The 16,973-nt window shown below is 47.5% G+C and overlaps 1 long non-coding RNA gene across 1 annotated transcript in view; it reads right to left on the reverse strand.

The window, feature by feature from the left end:
* Positions 1 to 16,973, reverse strand: part of LOC131809837 (uncharacterized) — a 113,963-nt gene that overhangs the window by 48,608 nt on the left and 48,382 nt on the right. The window lies entirely within an intron of this gene.

Here is a 16,973-nt window from a genome sequence, read left to right on the forward strand (position 1 = left end):
CACCACCCATCGGCCACCACCCACCTGTTGGACACTGCTGGCCCCAGTGCCCGACTCAGTGAAGCAGAAGCTGGCAGCCCCACCTGGGAAAGAGTGGAAGCCAAACCCAGGGTTCAGACAAAGGGGTCAGACCCTGAGCCAGACCCTTGTACCAGAACAGACGGGAAAGTTCTAGATGGTTGATGCAAAACATGGAACCCATAAGCCCTGTCTAATAAAAACCAACAGATCAGCTGAAATCAGATAAGGTCAGGATGTGATTAAATCTTCCGAAGCCCTAAAAAATGAAAAGAGTTTGCTACCATTCTCTTCTCCCACTACAAAATTCAAAATAATATGTAATTTTTGGAAACGACATAAAATCTACAGGAATTACAAAGGCAACACGCGGAGTGGTTAGGGTCAGGGGCTCTGGCGCCAGGTCGCCTGGGTTCAAGTCTGACCTCGGGCATATTATTTGAATTCTCTGTACCTCAGTTTCCTTTTTTGAAGTAGAAGGGACAACCACTTCTTAAAGCAGTCCTGAGGATTAAGGGGATAATATACTTAGACCAAAGCCTGTCACAGATTCCCCTTTAAAGGCCGCTATTATTATGCTTTTTGAAATTAAAATTTCTGCCTTCCTGGCTTTTTTGGATTACAAAATTCCGGATGGGTTTCAGCGAACCTTCAGAAGTGTTACCCTTGGCGATGTCCCTGCTTGCGGCTGCCCTTAGCAGATGCTCAGGTGTGCCCACAGAGGACTCCCCCCAGCCCCGGCAGCACCATGATGCTTGAGGCCATCAGCTGGCCTGGTGCCAGAACCGGGGCTACCAGGGGCTGGGGCGTATGCAGCATCAGCAGGCCCCCTGGGGCCCAGGGTCAGTGTCCAGTCGCTGATCAGAGGCAAGGAGCAGTGGGAGCGAAGCTGTTCCTGGACGAGCTTCAAGGCCAGGCCGTTTCCCTTGCTGGGGGTGCAGTGGGGGTCCATTTCCCAGGACAAAGCTCAGGAGCACTGACAAAGGGGTAGGACTCCCAGTGCCCCAGAGGTACTCAGCTTCAATCCCTCCTGGTGGGGAGCAGGGCTGGCGGAGGCTGGGGGGGCGGGGCAAGCCACAGCCATAAAAGAGAGAAAGAGCCTCTGTTCTCCACCTTCCTCCTGGGTCCTCTTCAGAGCAGGCGATAAAACACAGGGGACTTAGCTCTGTCTTGAAGTGCAGAGAAAATCAGATTTTTATAGTCACTCTTGGATTGGTATAGTAATTAAGCACTCAAAAGGAGAGATATCTGCTGAGAACAGCTTCTGGGTTGTCTGCCCAGCCAGCTCTGTCTCTAGAAACTGCTCTTTGCCGCCTGCCACCAGGCTGCAGCTGGGGGCTTCCGGCAGCCACGTGGGTCTCCCTCCTCCAGCCACAAGTTGGTGTTGGGGAGCTGGGGGGCCCTGCCAGGGCCATTGAGAGTCATTCTCCAAAAACCAGAATTTGGAGCCAAGGGACATTCAGCTCCTTCCAAGGCATTTGGCATCACTCCATGTAATCCCCAGAGCTGCGGGAGCTGAGATCTCTGCCATGGGGCCCCGAGAGACAGAGGAGGCTGGTCTGCAGAGGAGGGAAAAAGCAGACAGAGTTGGGATGATTTGCAACGAGGAACAGAGACCAAGAGAGATGCTGGCAGTTCTGGTCCTTTCCTGAGGACCAGCTACCTCTTTCCAGGAGACACTCAACATCCTTAGAGCAAAGCTCTCTTTATGACTGAGCTACTCTGAGCTGGCTTCTATTGCTTCAACCAAGAGAGGATTATGTTTTCTGTCTCCGACACCATGAATCTTAAATCCTATCATTAATTCATTAACAATGTGTGCATCAGGTATACATGCATCCCCTTTTCAGAACAAAATGTGAAGAAGGGGAGGGGAGAGCAATCCTTATGCAATCCAAATTCATTCCTCTGCCCCGTGTGGCCCCGGGGCTTGCCTTGGCTCTACATTCAAAGCCACAGTCTGGCGGCCAAAGGCAATTAAAAAGGAATTCTAATCTTTACTTGAATCTCTCAAAGCATTGTAAACGTGACCCAGTTCAAACCCTGCAGACTCTTAAAAACCCCTTTCCTCTTTTCTCGCCTTTCTCCAGAGCCTCACATCCTCCACATCTTAAAACTCTTACCCTTGTTCTCCTGCTCGGTCAGTTCTCCTGCTCACCCCATCCTCCCCTTCCTCAGTAGCTCCTTCTGGAAGTGTTGGAGGCTCCCCTTTGTCCCTTATCTCCATTTGCCATGACAAAAGGGAGCCTTGAAACAGCTGGAACTTCTGGGTCTCCTGCTGCTCCTCTATCTGGTCTCTCTACTCACCCCCTACCAGGGGTGCTCACCGAATCCTCAAAATGAGGCTGGCAAGGACTGAGGCACTCAGGGGACAGAATAGGGGAGAGTGGGAGGCAGGGGCTTGCGGGGGGGCGGGGGCACACATTGGGCAGGCCAAGGATACTAGCAGTCTTGGCCTTGCCCCTTCGAGAACCTTGGAGACACAACTCAGTGCCCCAGGGGCAGCCAACAAATTTCGATTTCACTTTAACCTGTGGCTTCCACATCCAGAGCCCCCTACTCCCTCCACCCCATGTCCCCAAGACCCTACCCCGTCCTGACCTCCAGTGTCCCAGGGGCCCTACCCCTGCTCCTGTTCACACTGACTCCAGTCCTTCCATCCCTGCTGCCGGCTGGCCACTGGTCCCGAAGTTTCTTTCCTCCAGGCCATCTCTCTATCCACTCTCAGAGTCCGTCCAGGCTGTCATCACAACCCCTCACATCCATCACACCCCTGGGGCCACAGCCTCCCACCTGCTACTTCCTGCCAGCGCAGTCAAACTCCAGAGCTCACAGTGGAGCTGGGTCTTCCTTCTCCCAACATCATCACATCCACTTTTGTCTTCCAGGGGCTCCCCGCTGCCTGGGATAACTTACCATTTCCTCTCCTTGGCATTCAAGGCCATCTCTCAGCCCAACCACCACCCCTCCCACACACATACACACACACTCCCTGTCACAAGGTCTTTAGCTCAGCTCTGTCAGCTCGGGGGGTAGGCCTTTGTTCAGCTGGCTCCCCCACCCCCTATCCTTACATCACTGGCACCTGTATAAATCCAGCCCCCACCTGCAGGGTCCCCAAATCCATGTTGCTTTTGAAAGACCCCTCTCCTAGAAAGACCCCTCCCCTAGTAGATAGATAGGATAACTAACTGCTTGTTTGCTTTTCTGTAAACCGCTGGCTTTTAGGTATGAAATTAGGTTATCAATTGTGTGATTAATTGCTTATTAATTGCTCTTTTGCCTTTCTCTAGCCACGTGGCTTATAGAAATAATAGAGACGCCATGATGGCATTCCTCCCTTCCCCCTTCTTGTTCCCCTTCCCCACCTCTCCTTTCGAGCGCGCGGGCCCTCATAACCAATCAGCTTATTCCCCCCTTCCCGCCGCTCTCTTCGCGCGCGCGGGTCCCTGGAGCCAACCCGCAAACTCCAAGTATGCCTTTTTCAAAAGTTCAAACTGTCCACCAATCAGTTGCGCCCCACCCAAAACTTGTTTGTACCTTCCTATAAAAGACCCTGCTTCACTCCGGTCGGTGCGCTCGGTTAGCTGGAGCTGCCGACCACCCGCCGGTACCTGCGTGACAATAAACCTCTTGCTGTTTGCATCCAGTGGCAGTGTTGGATTCTTGGGTAAGGGGATCCGCGGGTCTTTCACTTTCTTTGGGCACATAAATGTGATCGAGGGACTTCCAGTGTTTCATGGCACGTCACTCTGATCGTAAGCTCTACAGGTCTAGTGCTTTAAGGGCTACAAAATCATTACCGTCATCACCATCATCATCATCACAGAACAGTAAGTCTAGTACACCCTGATTTTTTTCAAGAACAGATAAACGATAACTCATGTTTTATGTGTGTATGTATATAAAGGTGAGTAGGGGTGTGTGTGTATTCACACATGTGCAGAAAAAGGGAAGGACACACTTTTGACATTGGCTATCTCTGGAAGGTGGAATAAGAAACAGGGATGGAGAAACTTGCACTTTTAATTTTCTCTTTCCTTAGTGGTTACATTTATTACTGCAAACACATATCCCCTGTAATTTTTTCCTCAAAAAAAAAAAAAAAAAAAAAAAGAATAGAGGGAGCCAGATTTTGGTCCTGACTCTGCACTACATCACTGCACTTAGCCAAGTGCCTTCCCCTCTCCTGGTTTCAGTATCCCATTGTCTGGGCAGGTTTTGTCCTGAGCACACAAGTGCAAAGCAGGACTCAGTTGGTCCCTGGAGTCAGACCCCAGCCCCTGGGGCCATTCAGGAAGCACCTGGCTGCTCCACCTAAGACCAAGGCAGGAGCCCCAACCACAGCCATACTTCCCTTCCCTGAGGGTTCCCACCCTAGCACCAGGATGGATGGAACAAATCTACCCATGTGGCTCAGGGAAGGGGGGCGTCCTTTGCCTTAGGTCCCCAGGGCACATGGTTGGGCCTCATTAAGACCTTTAACACAGTCAAAGAGAACCTAAGCCTTTGGAGAGTGAGAGATTTCTATGGAAAGAGAAGGGAAAGGATTCTGGAAGGTTCCTCAGAGTCGACCTAGACCATCCAGCCTTGGAAATAAGGATGCCATGAGACAGGGAGAGAAGAGACAGGCTAGAGTTGCATGTATTTATAGGGGAGGTGGGGGCTCAAGGGGACCCTACAGAGACCCGGGGGAAACCCTACGTACTTCCTAGTGCCAGGCTGTGCCTGAGGCCCTGGGACAGGGGCCCTGGCCGTCCTGGAGGGCACAGCCCTAAGCTGGACTGAATGAAGGCTAAGAACACAAGGAAGGCAAAACCAAAGGTCAGGCCCAAGGGAAAATTCTTATCTGCAAAGTGCCATTAGCAAACCTGCCCCCCTTCACTCAGCGCATGCACATGTGTGTTGTTGATACTTCCTCGATGGGCTCTCCTTGTCCATGTCAGCAGCTGTCTTCACACCCTCTGACATTCTCTGTCCTACAGCCTCACCCTGTCCTGCAAGCACACAGTAGGCACTCAGGGCAGATCTGGGGATGCAGCAGAGTGCAATGGTTTGGTGTCCAATCTTCGGAGTCTGATAGACTCACATGCAAATCTCACCCCTGCCACTTGCCCCTGGATGTATGATCTGGACAAGCTATTTTTGCTGGGATGTTTTTACTGTGGTTTGGCAGCTCCTTCTAGCGCCTTCCTCCATGTCTACACCCCACTCCAGGGTCACCCTACTCTCCTGAGAGACCTCCTCCCATGGCAGGAATGAACTCTGTGAGGGCCTCTGATCTCCCCCACCCTGCACTTTCTCCCTCCCTATGACCCTACCAATGTCACCACCTACAGAGGTGAGGAGGGGACAAAAACCCAGCCCACACTCCATGTCATGCCTTGGCACAGTGCTGCAATCCTTTTCTGCAAAGTTCTTTTCCTAATTTGCTGAAAGCTATCATAACAAGCTACAGAGGCCCCAACCCAGGCCAGAGGACATCACTGGGTGTCCTTATGCGAGACACAAAAACAGACACAACACACACTCCCAGAAGAGTACTGGCCTCTTGAACGTCACTGGAAGTTCCTTATCTGGATACAGGGTCCCTGCCCAAGACAGAGAAACCCCATCTATTGGCATACCCCCAGGGCCAGGCTGAGCTGCCCTGGTCCACAAGAGTCCCCAGTGAGAGCTGTCAGAAGCACACAGAAGTAGGTCTCCAGGAACCCAAGCTCCCCAGCATCAAGCAACACTCCACACCAACTGCCTGGTTCGGGGCTGCCTCACTGTGGCCCCAATGGTAGGAAATGTCCATTTCCTGGTTCCCAGTACCCAGCATCAGTTCAATTCAGCACATGTCTGTTTAGCCAGAAGCGTGGGCCCTGGAGTCAACCTCTTTGGGTTCCAGTATAGACTCTACCACTGTTTGCTGTGTGACCCAGGGCTTGAAACCTCACCTCTCTGAACTGGTTTCATCTCCTGTAAGACATAGCTAATAACTGTACTCATCTTTTAGGATTATTGCAGAGATTAAAAGAGATCATGTATATTGGGGTGCATGGGTGGCTCAGATGGTTGGGTGTCTGCCTTTGGCTCAGGTCATGACTCAAGGTCCTGGGATCCAGCCCTACATCAGGCTCCAGGCTGCTCAGCAGGGAGCCTGCTTCTCCCTCTCCCTCTGCCTCTCTCCCTGCTTGTGTGCTCTCTCTGTCTCTCTCTCAAATGAATGAATTAAATCTTGGAAAATAAAATAAGTAAAAGAATCTATATCAAGTGCTAAACACAGGGAAGAGCACCCAGTAAGAGTTCAATGTCATTAGCTATTACTGGTGTTCCAATAACTATTATTACATCAGCTCACATCGACTTCTGAACTTCTGATTCCACAAAATCATAGGCTCCGGTATCTGGAGGGGCCTCCTGTCAAATAAGGAAGCTGCAGGCAACTGGGTGGCTCAGTTGGCTAAGCATTCAACTCTTGGTTTGGCTTAGGTCATGCATGATCTCAGGGTTTTGAGATGGAGTCCTATGTCAGGCTGCACATTCAGCAGGGAGTCTGCTTGAGATCCTCTCCCTCTACCCCTCCCACCTCTCTCTCTCTCTCTCTCTCTCTCTCTCTCTCTCCCCCCCCACCCCTGTAAAATTTAAAAAAAAAATCAAATAAGGAAGCTGAGGCTCAGAGAGGTAAGAGACTGAGTAAGGTCACACAGCTAGTAGGACACTGAGATGGGTCTCAAAAGCAAGCTTCCTACATCAACGTTATTTTCTCTGCAACACCCCCTGAATCCTCTCTAATTTGCACTCTTATTCTGGCTTCAGGTCATACATGGTTCTGTATTATCTTTTAACATCCTCACGTGTGAGTGTACAGGAGAATGCTTTTGTGTTTGTGTCCACATGTTAGCAGGTGCCCAAGGGTTTGAGAGTTGGTGGGGCTTTGTTGTATGTTTCTGGGCACACTCGGGTGTGTACATTTGCATCTGTGTGGGTGAATGTGTCCACATACATTTGTGCTGGGGTGCAGGTGAGTGTGAGCATGTGTCCAAACACATACAGATAAGAGTGGATACAGAAAACCTTGCAAGCCTTCACCATGTGCATGTACATGTGTATGGCTGTCCGGGGGTGAGTTCTGCCCCCAACAGGAGGGAAAGATCACTGAAGTCAGGGCTGTGTCCTCCACTTCATGGTGCCCTCCCTGTGCCTGGCACAGTGTTGGGCAGGCAGCTGGCTTCAATAAACACAGGTGGAATGGCAAGTGGCGCGGGGACGATTTCCACCTCCTCGGCAATCTCTGCTCCTAGCTCAGCAATTATAGGAGGGGCATTCCCTGGGGACCCCATCCAGCTGGGCCATCCCGTGCCTTCCCTGAATCAGGCATTAAGTGCAAAACAGCTGGCTGAAGCCATCCCCGGGGGCCAAGATGAAGTGGGTGCCGGGGGACATACCCCCAGCCTGAGGGTGCTTGCTTAAGCGGCAGTAAAGGAAACAAAAGATGAAATACATCAGCCATTGGCAGCCGTAAAAAGAGCAAAATCGCTCAGCGGAAAGCCGCGTGCTATCCATCATCCGGCCCTTCTCCACTTCAGCTGCCGAAGCAAGAGGGTTTTTTAATGCCCTCCAATTCATTTGCATTCGTACTGCCACTCTTTTATGGTATCAGGGGTTGCCAAGAAGATCTGAGCGGTTTTTTAAAGACGTTGATAAACCATTTCCACCAGGGAATAAAAGTTTTGGGGGGAAAAGGGAAAAGAAAGTTTTCCAAAATAATGCATTCCATCTGCAGAGTGACAGGTAAGTGATTCTGTAGATGTATTGGCCCCATAAAACAGAGCAAGGAGTTTGGCCCAAATGTGCTCTGTGCTGGTGAGATGAGCAGTTCATTCATTTTGTAGCTGAGTTGAGACCTGAAACTTTGCAGAGAGTCACTGAGAAGAGCTTCAAAGGCAGCCTGCACCTTGTGTGTGACCAGAACTTTGTGACCCCTAAAACATATAGAACTATCAAAGTCTCTGAGTCTTATAGCTTCCTCTAGCCATCCCTACTGGCTTTGGCAGTGTAGCAGCAAAGGATTCAACAGAGGGTGAGTCTCCTTCCCTTCCATGGGTCTGAGAGCCTAAGCAAGTAAATCAGATCTGTACCATACCAATATGACACCATCGCCTACCTCTTGCAATGCTTGACTAAGCTCTACCACATGACTCAGTTTTGCAGCCAAACTCTGATTTCATGACCTTGAGCAAGCCCCTTTGCAGTCCGGGCTTCAATTTATGCAGCAGCCAAGGGTACATACTGGTCTAAATGTTTGGTCTGCTAAAGGAGTCGTGTTTAACCGCCCCATGTCATAGGCAACTTAGGCTCAGAGAAGGGAAGTTGCTTGTCTATGCCCACACACTGGGTAAAGGGAAGGTAGGACTTAAACACAGGCTTCCCAGTCCTTGGGTAATGGCCTTTTCCTCCCTCCCTCCCACATTTTGGACATGTGTTATACATCAGGTAGTTGTCCACTACTTCCCTGCCTTCCTAGAAGCTGGGAGTAGAACAGAGGGAGAGATAGGATAATCCCAGAGAATCCTGGTCCTACTGAAAGGACTACAGAGTTTGCCAGAAGACCTCTCAATCAAAAGGGCAGGAATTGTCCCAACCCCACTCAATCCCAAGTGAGAATTTCCAGATTCCCTCTCAGTCTGAGCTTTATATTCATTATCAATGTTCATACATGAAGACACAGTAGATGACTTCTGAATGTGTTAGTCTGGCCAGCACCAGGAAGATCTCTCTGCCCCCAAAATAACTATCCTAACCCTATCATCTTGTCAAACATTCCCACCATTAGTCACCCCCATGGGCCAAGGCACTAGAGATACAATTAAAACTCAAGTGACATCTCCCTGGAGGGACACAAGTGACAACTCTCTGCTTCTCCTTGGTCAGTTGCCCAAAAAGTTGAAGGAATGCTTAAGGAACAAGAGTCTCTGAAGGATGGAGAGGTTTAGAGTACCTATGATGAGTAGCTGAGTATCTAGTACTGGTGGAATGGGCAAGGCTGAAATAGAGAGGAAAGTGCCAAGACGGGTGGAGGGGGAATGGTCAGCATTCTGGCAGCGGGAACAACTAATAACAATGGGCATCATTTATTGAGCTTTTACTATGTTCCATCATTGATTTATTTTATTTCATTTGACCTTTACAACAACATGCTAGGAGATAATTTCCAATCATCCTCCTTTTACAGAAAATGAAACTGAGACCCAGAGAGGTTAAAGTAACATGCCCAAAGTCACACACAGCTAGGAAGTTACAGTAGAGCTGGGATTCAAGTCCTACAATCCAATTCTAGAGCTATACTTTGCCAGCTAAGTGAACAACCATGTCATAGGATCATAGGTTGTAGCAGATATCAGCACCCTGCCTAGAACTCCTTACAGGCAAATGCTTGCTAGAGACCCTTAGAGACCTGTCCTATAAACTCTTCTCCTTGAGCATTGCCAAAACTGAATTCAAGATCCTCCCCTCCTATCCACATATTCTCATATCCCTCCTGTATTCCAAGGTAACCTAGGAGGCAAGCTGGACTCCTCCCTTTTGTTCACCTCCACATCTCACCGCTCACTAGGCCATCTTGTCCATCTTCTATAGGGACCTCCCTTGCTGAGCCTGTGAGCTCAGGCTCAGGACAGTTCATTGACTACCATCCCCATTTTCCTTCTTACATGCCCCAGGCACCTGCAACTTCCCATGAAGGCAGGCACAGGTCCCTGATGGTGTCTTCCACCACCCACCTCCTTGACCATGGATCACAGATCATACAAGTCTGCACAACATCTTGGGGAGGGACCTGGGCTCTTGCACTTATTAACTTGTCCACTTGGGCAAACAGCTTCCTTTCAACCCTTCATATGGAACCTCCCATCTGCCAGCTAAAGAGCTCAGAAGTGGGTAAGAGCTGACTACTGCCTTTGAGTGACTCAGAATATAGCAACAAGACAGATACATGATAAGATCATTAAAATAGTCTGATAAGGCTCTGGAAAGAAAGCATCTGAAACAGAAAGAGCACAAAAAAGGGAGCAATTAGGTAATTAATAATGACAGCTACTGTTTATTGATTATCTCTCACACGCTAGGCATTTTACTTATATGAGTTCACCCGGTCCCTGCATTGAAGCTTCCAATAAGGAATAATTATCCTACTGTTTAGATAAGAAAGAATAGGTTTGGAGAAATAAAATAATTCTCTCAAGGCTACAGCCAGAATGTCCTTGGGATTTCCAATGTTCCTCTTCTTTTTATACTCATAATACAGTCTCATCCATGACCTCCTTCCAATGGTGTCTGGGCCAGCCTTAGTTTCCCATTTACCCAGAGAACAGCATGAGGTGATAATTTCTCTGTGGCCTCCATTTTCTCATCTGTAAAATGGGGATAATAATAAAACTCACCACAAAAGGTTGTGCTAAGAACCCAAAGCAGCTAATATATGAAAAGCATTTAGAGCAGTACCTAGCACAGTCAGGGCTACATGGTGATATATTCTTCTTACTAATGTTATGTTATTGTTATTGTTATTTCCAAGGCCACCATCTTGCCTTGAGCCTCTGGATCACCTTGGGCTCATCATCCATGTTTATCAAATGATACAGATGAGAGGGGCACTACAGTGGCTCAGTCAGTTGAGCATCAGAGTCTTGATTTTGGCTCAGGTTGTGATCTCAGCATCATGAGATCAAGCCCCATGTTAGACTCCACGCTCAGCAGCAAAGTCTGCTTGAGATTCTCTCTTGCTCTCCCTCTGCCCCTCCCCCAAAGCTCTATCTAAAATAAACAAATAAAAAAAATTTTTTTTAAGATACAGTTGAGAGTCACCTGCACTGACTGAACTCTAAGTGAAAGCTTCCATCCCCCTCCCACCCAACCAGCTCTTCCCCAAACCACAGTGAGCAAGCTTCCTCTCACAGACCATTTCCACCATCACTGGGGGGGGGGGGGGGGGGGGGGCTCGCAAGCCCTCTCACTTCCCCAGCCTCATGAACCAAAAAAGAAAAGAAAAGAAAAAAAGTGGAGGGAGGAGCCAGAAGGGCCTGAGAGAGGCCAGTAGAGAAAGGGAAAAGGCTGTTTTTCCCCAGGGGTCTAAATTTAGTGGTAAAAAGTATGCTTGCAGTTCATGATCAAAAACCCTTCTGTCTCCAAGAGCACCAGTGTTGGCAGCTGTATCTATGACCAGCCAAGAGACTCATGTCAGAAACTGCCCATTCCTGGTGAATTTCAATGAGGTGCCCTTTCTGCAAGGAAGAGGAAAGCCATCATTTAAAAGACGAAGGATGCTTTCACTTGGCAAGATAGGGTGATAGAGAAAATGCTGCCTTGGGGCACAGGAAGAGAAGGCTAGGGGTCTTTGCCACCACAAGTCACACACAGCGCATGTCAACAAGGTCCCTGCTCTGTGCCTTGTCTTGAGTTGGGTGCCAAGACAACTGGCATGCATCTGATACCATCCCACATGTAAACAAGCAATTACTAGACAGAGTAATATGTACCAGGATAGAGATATGCACAGTGAGCTCAGGAGGGAGGGGGCAATGGAATCATCAACCCAGAATGGGACAGAGAGGGTTTCACGGAGCAGGCATGCAGCATGCCTGAATTCATTTGAGAAGGGTATTGAAAGAAAAGTAGTTCAGCCGGTAGAGGAAAGGGCTGGGGTGGGTGTGGGGAAGTATTCCAAACAGGAAGGACAGCATGAGCTAGGTTGAGGATGTTTGTGAAAGCCCAGAGTATCAGGAAATGATGCCTTGTAAGAATTTGTCAGAGCACCAGAGAATGGTGAGGAGTGAAACTGGAAAAGAAGCCGGGGCCAGGTTGTAAATGGCTGTACATGCAATGGTTAAAAATGCAGATTTCCAAAAGCATGGCGGGAGGTGCCTGCCTGGCTCAGTCAGTAGAGCGTGCAACCCTTAATCTCAGGGTCATGGAGTCAAGCCCCACATTGGGCATGGAGCCTACTTTAAAAAAAAAAAGTGTATTTCCTCTTTTAAAGAACTGAAGGATTTTAAAAAGGAGATGGTATGATGCATGTATGCTTGAAGAGGTATAGAACATGGATTCAGGAGTTGTAAGAATGTAAACATTCTTGACAGTTCCAGAGAGAGAAAATGAAGTGTTCAACTTGGGTTTCTGGCTTGGGGCTGGGCTGGCCAGAGGGGGAAAAAAGATGCCGAACAACTTAACAGCAAAGAAACAAATAATGCCATTAAAAATGGGCAGAAGATCTGGGACACCTGGGTGGCTCAGTCATTAAGTATCTGCCTTGGCTCAGGTCATGATCCCAAGGTCCAAGGTCCCTCCTCTGCAGGCAGCCTGCTTCTCTCTCTCCCACTCCCTCTGCTGTGTTACCTCTCCAGCTGTGCTGTGTCTCTCTCTATCAAATAAATAAATAAAATCCTTTTTTAAAAATGGGTAGAAGATCTAAATAGACATTTTCCCAAAGATCTACAGATGACCCACAAACACATGAAAAGATGCCCAACATCATGCATCATCAGGGAAATATAAGTCAAAACCAAAAGAGAGATTATCACGGTGAGGAAGTGGAGAAAAGGGAACCCTAGTGCACCGTTAGTGAGAATGCAAACTGGTCCAACCATTATGGAAAACAGTATGGAGGTTCCTTAAAAACTTAAAAATGGAACTACCAGTAATTCCAGTAATTCCACTTTTGAGTATTTATACAAAGAAAATGAAAACACTTAGAAAGATACACGTCCTCCGTTCATTGCAACATTATTTGCAACAGCAGATCATTCACTGCAATATTATTTACAACAGATATGGAAGCAACTTAAGTGTCCACTGATGAATGAATGGACAAAGAAATTATGGTACATGTGCACAGTGGAATATTACTCAGCCATAAAAAGCAATGAAATCTCACTTGCAACAACCTGGATGGACCCAGAGGGTATTATGCTAAGTGAAATAAGTCAGAGAAAGACAAATATTATATTATCTCACCATAAGTGGAATCTAAAAATCAAAAACCAAGTGTATAGATACAAAAAACAGACTGTTGGTTGCCAGAGGAAGGGAGTAGAAGGGGTCAAAAGGAAAAAAAAAAAGAAGAAGAAGAAAGAAAATACAGTTGATGTAAAACAGACATAGAAATTTTTGTATTTTTTTTAATATAAACAAACAAACAGAAGGCTAGTTTTTGACTGTGGGACATGAAGTTGATAGCCAACCATTAATAAAGCATAAATATTCACCCTTACTGACTTTTCTTAAGTGTGTTAAGACATTTTACCTGGAGAATGTGTAAATTAATTCAGGGGAATAAAGACAGACTCTGGTCAGCCCCAGGGTAGGCTGGCCAACCAGATGATGATGTCTGGGGATTCTCCAAGACCAAGAGAGGCCTGGAGCTCTAAGTCAGCTGGGATGTGGGGTCTGAGACCCTAGACTGGCAAGAAGGGGGGTCTAGATTCCAAGTGCCCAGCCCATATTTCCCTCCGCCCCCCGCATCCAGGATGGTAAATACATTACATCCTACATGCCAACACTGATGGATTGCTGGCGTCTACCAAAACTGTTATTTGAAAAGATTATAAGACCATATCTGGGCCCAATGGGAAAGAAAACTCTGATTGATTAGCAACGTCTGTCATGGATGCTGGGTCTAGAAAGTCGTACATGTATCTCACCCTTGTTTTCCCTGCAATACACACTTAGATTTGCTGCCGAGAATTACTGAGATGAGCCTCGGGTGCCTCGCTTGAGAGTAGCAGTTGCACAGAGGAGGGCATAGTTAGAGTTGGGAGCCAGGAAGCAGACCACCAGTGTTCTTTGGATCTCCAGCTAGTGGAACCTAGAGGAGTATGAGGTAACACCATCTCTTGGGCTGCTTGCTGGCATCTGAATGATATCTTAGAAACCCCTCCTGGGAAACCCATGGACTCCCCCAGATGCCGACCAGCTGCTGGAACATGAATAATACCTAAGCATTCAGGGTCATGTCAAAAGACACTACAAGCCATAAAGACTAAGAAAGGGTATCTTTCAGATTAGAAATTCCTCACCTGGGACCCACAGATGAGCTACAGGAGGAGTATAAACACCTTGGGATTACACACAAATTATTCTAAATATGCGCATTTTGGGAGCCCCTGGGTGGCTCAGTCATTAAGCATCCACCTTCGGCTCAGGTCATGATCCCAGGGTTCTGGATCGAGCCCCACATAGGGCTCCCTAATCAGCGGGAAGCCTGCTTCTCCCTCTCCCACTCCCCCTGCTTGTGCTCCCTCTCTCACTGTCTCTCTCTCTCTGTGTCAAATAAATAAATAATTTTTAAATAAATAAATAAATACGTACATTTTTCTCAAAGGAGGTGTTTAGTGTTTGTCAGTCTCTCAAAGACAGCCATGGCCAAAAAAGCCTTCACTCACTGCTCAAGATGAAAGAGAGTAATGAGATACAAGTGGATTCTGCTGGGGTGAGGAAGATGAAGCATCCACATCTGAGTACGAAGTGAACTTCTGGGGATATCATCTGTCTACTCAGCCATTATAATCCACTTAGCTTTTAAAAAGTATCTTCCAGATCTGAGATGCAAATCTGGGGCTACTTTTGAGTATTGGGCAGCTCAGAAATCCAGGGAGGCATTTCTTTTTTCTCAAAAAAGTGTTCTTAATTTTTGTCAATCTCTCAAAAAGATCCATGCTCCCCAAAAGGTTTTACCATTGCTGAAGATGAAGGGAAATAATGCAGTCTGTAATCAAGTAAGCAGGGAAGGTTTGGGGGACCAGAAAAGGCAAAAAAACAAACAAAAAAACAAAAAAAAAAACCTCTTGCCTTCCAGAATTGGCCACACCTGACACATCTTCCACCTCAGGAAACTGTGGGAGGTTAGGAAGATGCTTTGGACATTACAATGGGATTTTGATGGAAGCTGCCAGCAAATATTAGGCTTGGGAAATTTCATCACACAGGGGTTGAGGGTCTGGGTCAGAGTTGGGAAATGAGACACAGGGACCTGGGTTGGCAGCCCTGGCTCATAAGCTGTGACACATAGAGCTGTGTCCCTTTCGTCCAGAGCCCTGATGGTCAGTTGTAAATATCCATGAATTTGTGTGTTAATATGTGATCCATCTATCTGCTCTCCAAGTCTGCCAGCTCTGGGTCAGCAAGGACTGTGTCTGGTTTTGTTCCCATTGTCACCTGACAGAATGGTGGGCACATAGCAGATGTATTCAATAAATATTTGTTGAGTGAAACAGTGGGTGGGTGGATGGATGGATGGATGGACGGATGGAAGAATGGAAGGTGATCCATCTGAGGGCAGAATCTGGAGGAAAAACTAAATTCAGTGCCTCCTTGGTTTGGCATGCAGTATAGTAGCTCAAAAAAACAAACTCTGGAGATAGAATGCCAAGTTTGGGTCTCAGCTCTGCTGCTCACTTTGTGTATGACCTTGGGCAAAATATTTACCCTCTCTATGCCTCAGCTTCCTCACCTATAAAATAGGGATGATAACAGTTCTCACCCCGTAGAGTTACTATGAAGATTGAGTTATACATCTAATATTAAGAGAGTACCTGACAGATAATAAGCACGAGAAAGTAAAATTTTAAGAAGCTACCTTGATATGGAGAATTGAGGCAAAGGAATGCAGGGGATAAGAAATAATTGAAAGCAATTGTGGACCATACTCCAGCACTCAGACTACTAAACTCAGGCTCATATTGCCTCCTCCCCAACTCCTGCAAAGACCCTGTGCACTGAGACTCCCACAGTGACCCCCAGAGACAGTCTCCAAGGCTCTAGAGAGAAGTTTACCCTGTGGCCTTTGGAAGTGGTTCTGTACAAGAACGAAATGGATCCAAATCATTTCTAAACAGCCTCTCTGGATTCTTCTGGTCTGGGACCTTCAAGTATGCCTAGTCCTCCTGAGTTTGATGGTGAGAGGGAAGAGGTTAGAGGAATGGGAAAGGAGATTTGTGGGCCTCAGGATGCCAGGCTTTATGTGGACCATCCCATGCTCTGCTTCTCCTTTTGGGAGAAGTCCCAATGCACCTGTGGAAGGAACAATGACTCTGATCCACGGGTCACATTCAGTGTAGGCATATCCGCAGTAACTTCTACCCTCACCCAAATGATGCTGAAATCCATTACAGGGGTGCCTGGGTGGCTCAGTGGGTTAAAGCCTCTGCCTTCAGCTCAGGTCATGATCCCAGGGTCCTGGGATCAAGCCCCGCATCGGGCTCTCTGCTCAGCAGGGAGCCAACTTCCTCCTCTCTCTCTCTCTGCCTGCCTCTCTGCCTACTTGTGATCTCTGTCTATCAAATAAATAAATAAAATCTAAAAAAAAGAAAAAAATAAAAAGAAATCCATTACAAATTAAAGACAGCAGGTGTCCTTGATAATGTTTGTGCTGACTGCCATTTTGTTTTAAGGGAGCAGAGTGAGGATCATCACAGTGGCAATCCTGATCCTTTTTGCTAGTCCCCAGACGTGCCAAAATAGATCCGTTTCTTCTAAATTTATCAAAGTGTTGACAGACCAAAAAAAATAAAATAAAAAATGCCAAGTTGTCAAATTGAAACAGAGACCTCATTTCGGTATTCAAAATAAATGCACCCAAATAAGTTCTACTCTGGAAACCTCGCCAGACTGCAAACCAAAAGACGGAGACTCCAGTTCTTGGTGTGGTCCTTACTGGCCTGGCCGGGTGGGCCCACTACACGCCCCTGGGCCTCAGAAAGCTCATCCACAACAAGAAGAATTGGGGCTAAAGGATATTATGCTGAGAAAAATGGTAACATTTCATACTCCTTCCTTTGCCTCCATGCAAATTATCTGAGTCACCCTCTCCTGCCCTTCTTCCCTCTAAATGCTGATTGGTTCTTCTTCCTCCAGCATTTGTCATAAATAAGTGAACAGGGCAGGGCGGGGCAGGGGGAGGGACTGCCTGTGGCCCT

This window comes from Mustela lutreola, chromosome 10 (assembly GCF_030435805.1).
Source record: "Mustela lutreola isolate mMusLut2 chromosome 10, mMusLut2.pri, whole genome shotgun sequence".
NCBI lineage: Eukaryota > Metazoa > Chordata > Mammalia > Carnivora > Mustelidae > Mustela > Mustela lutreola.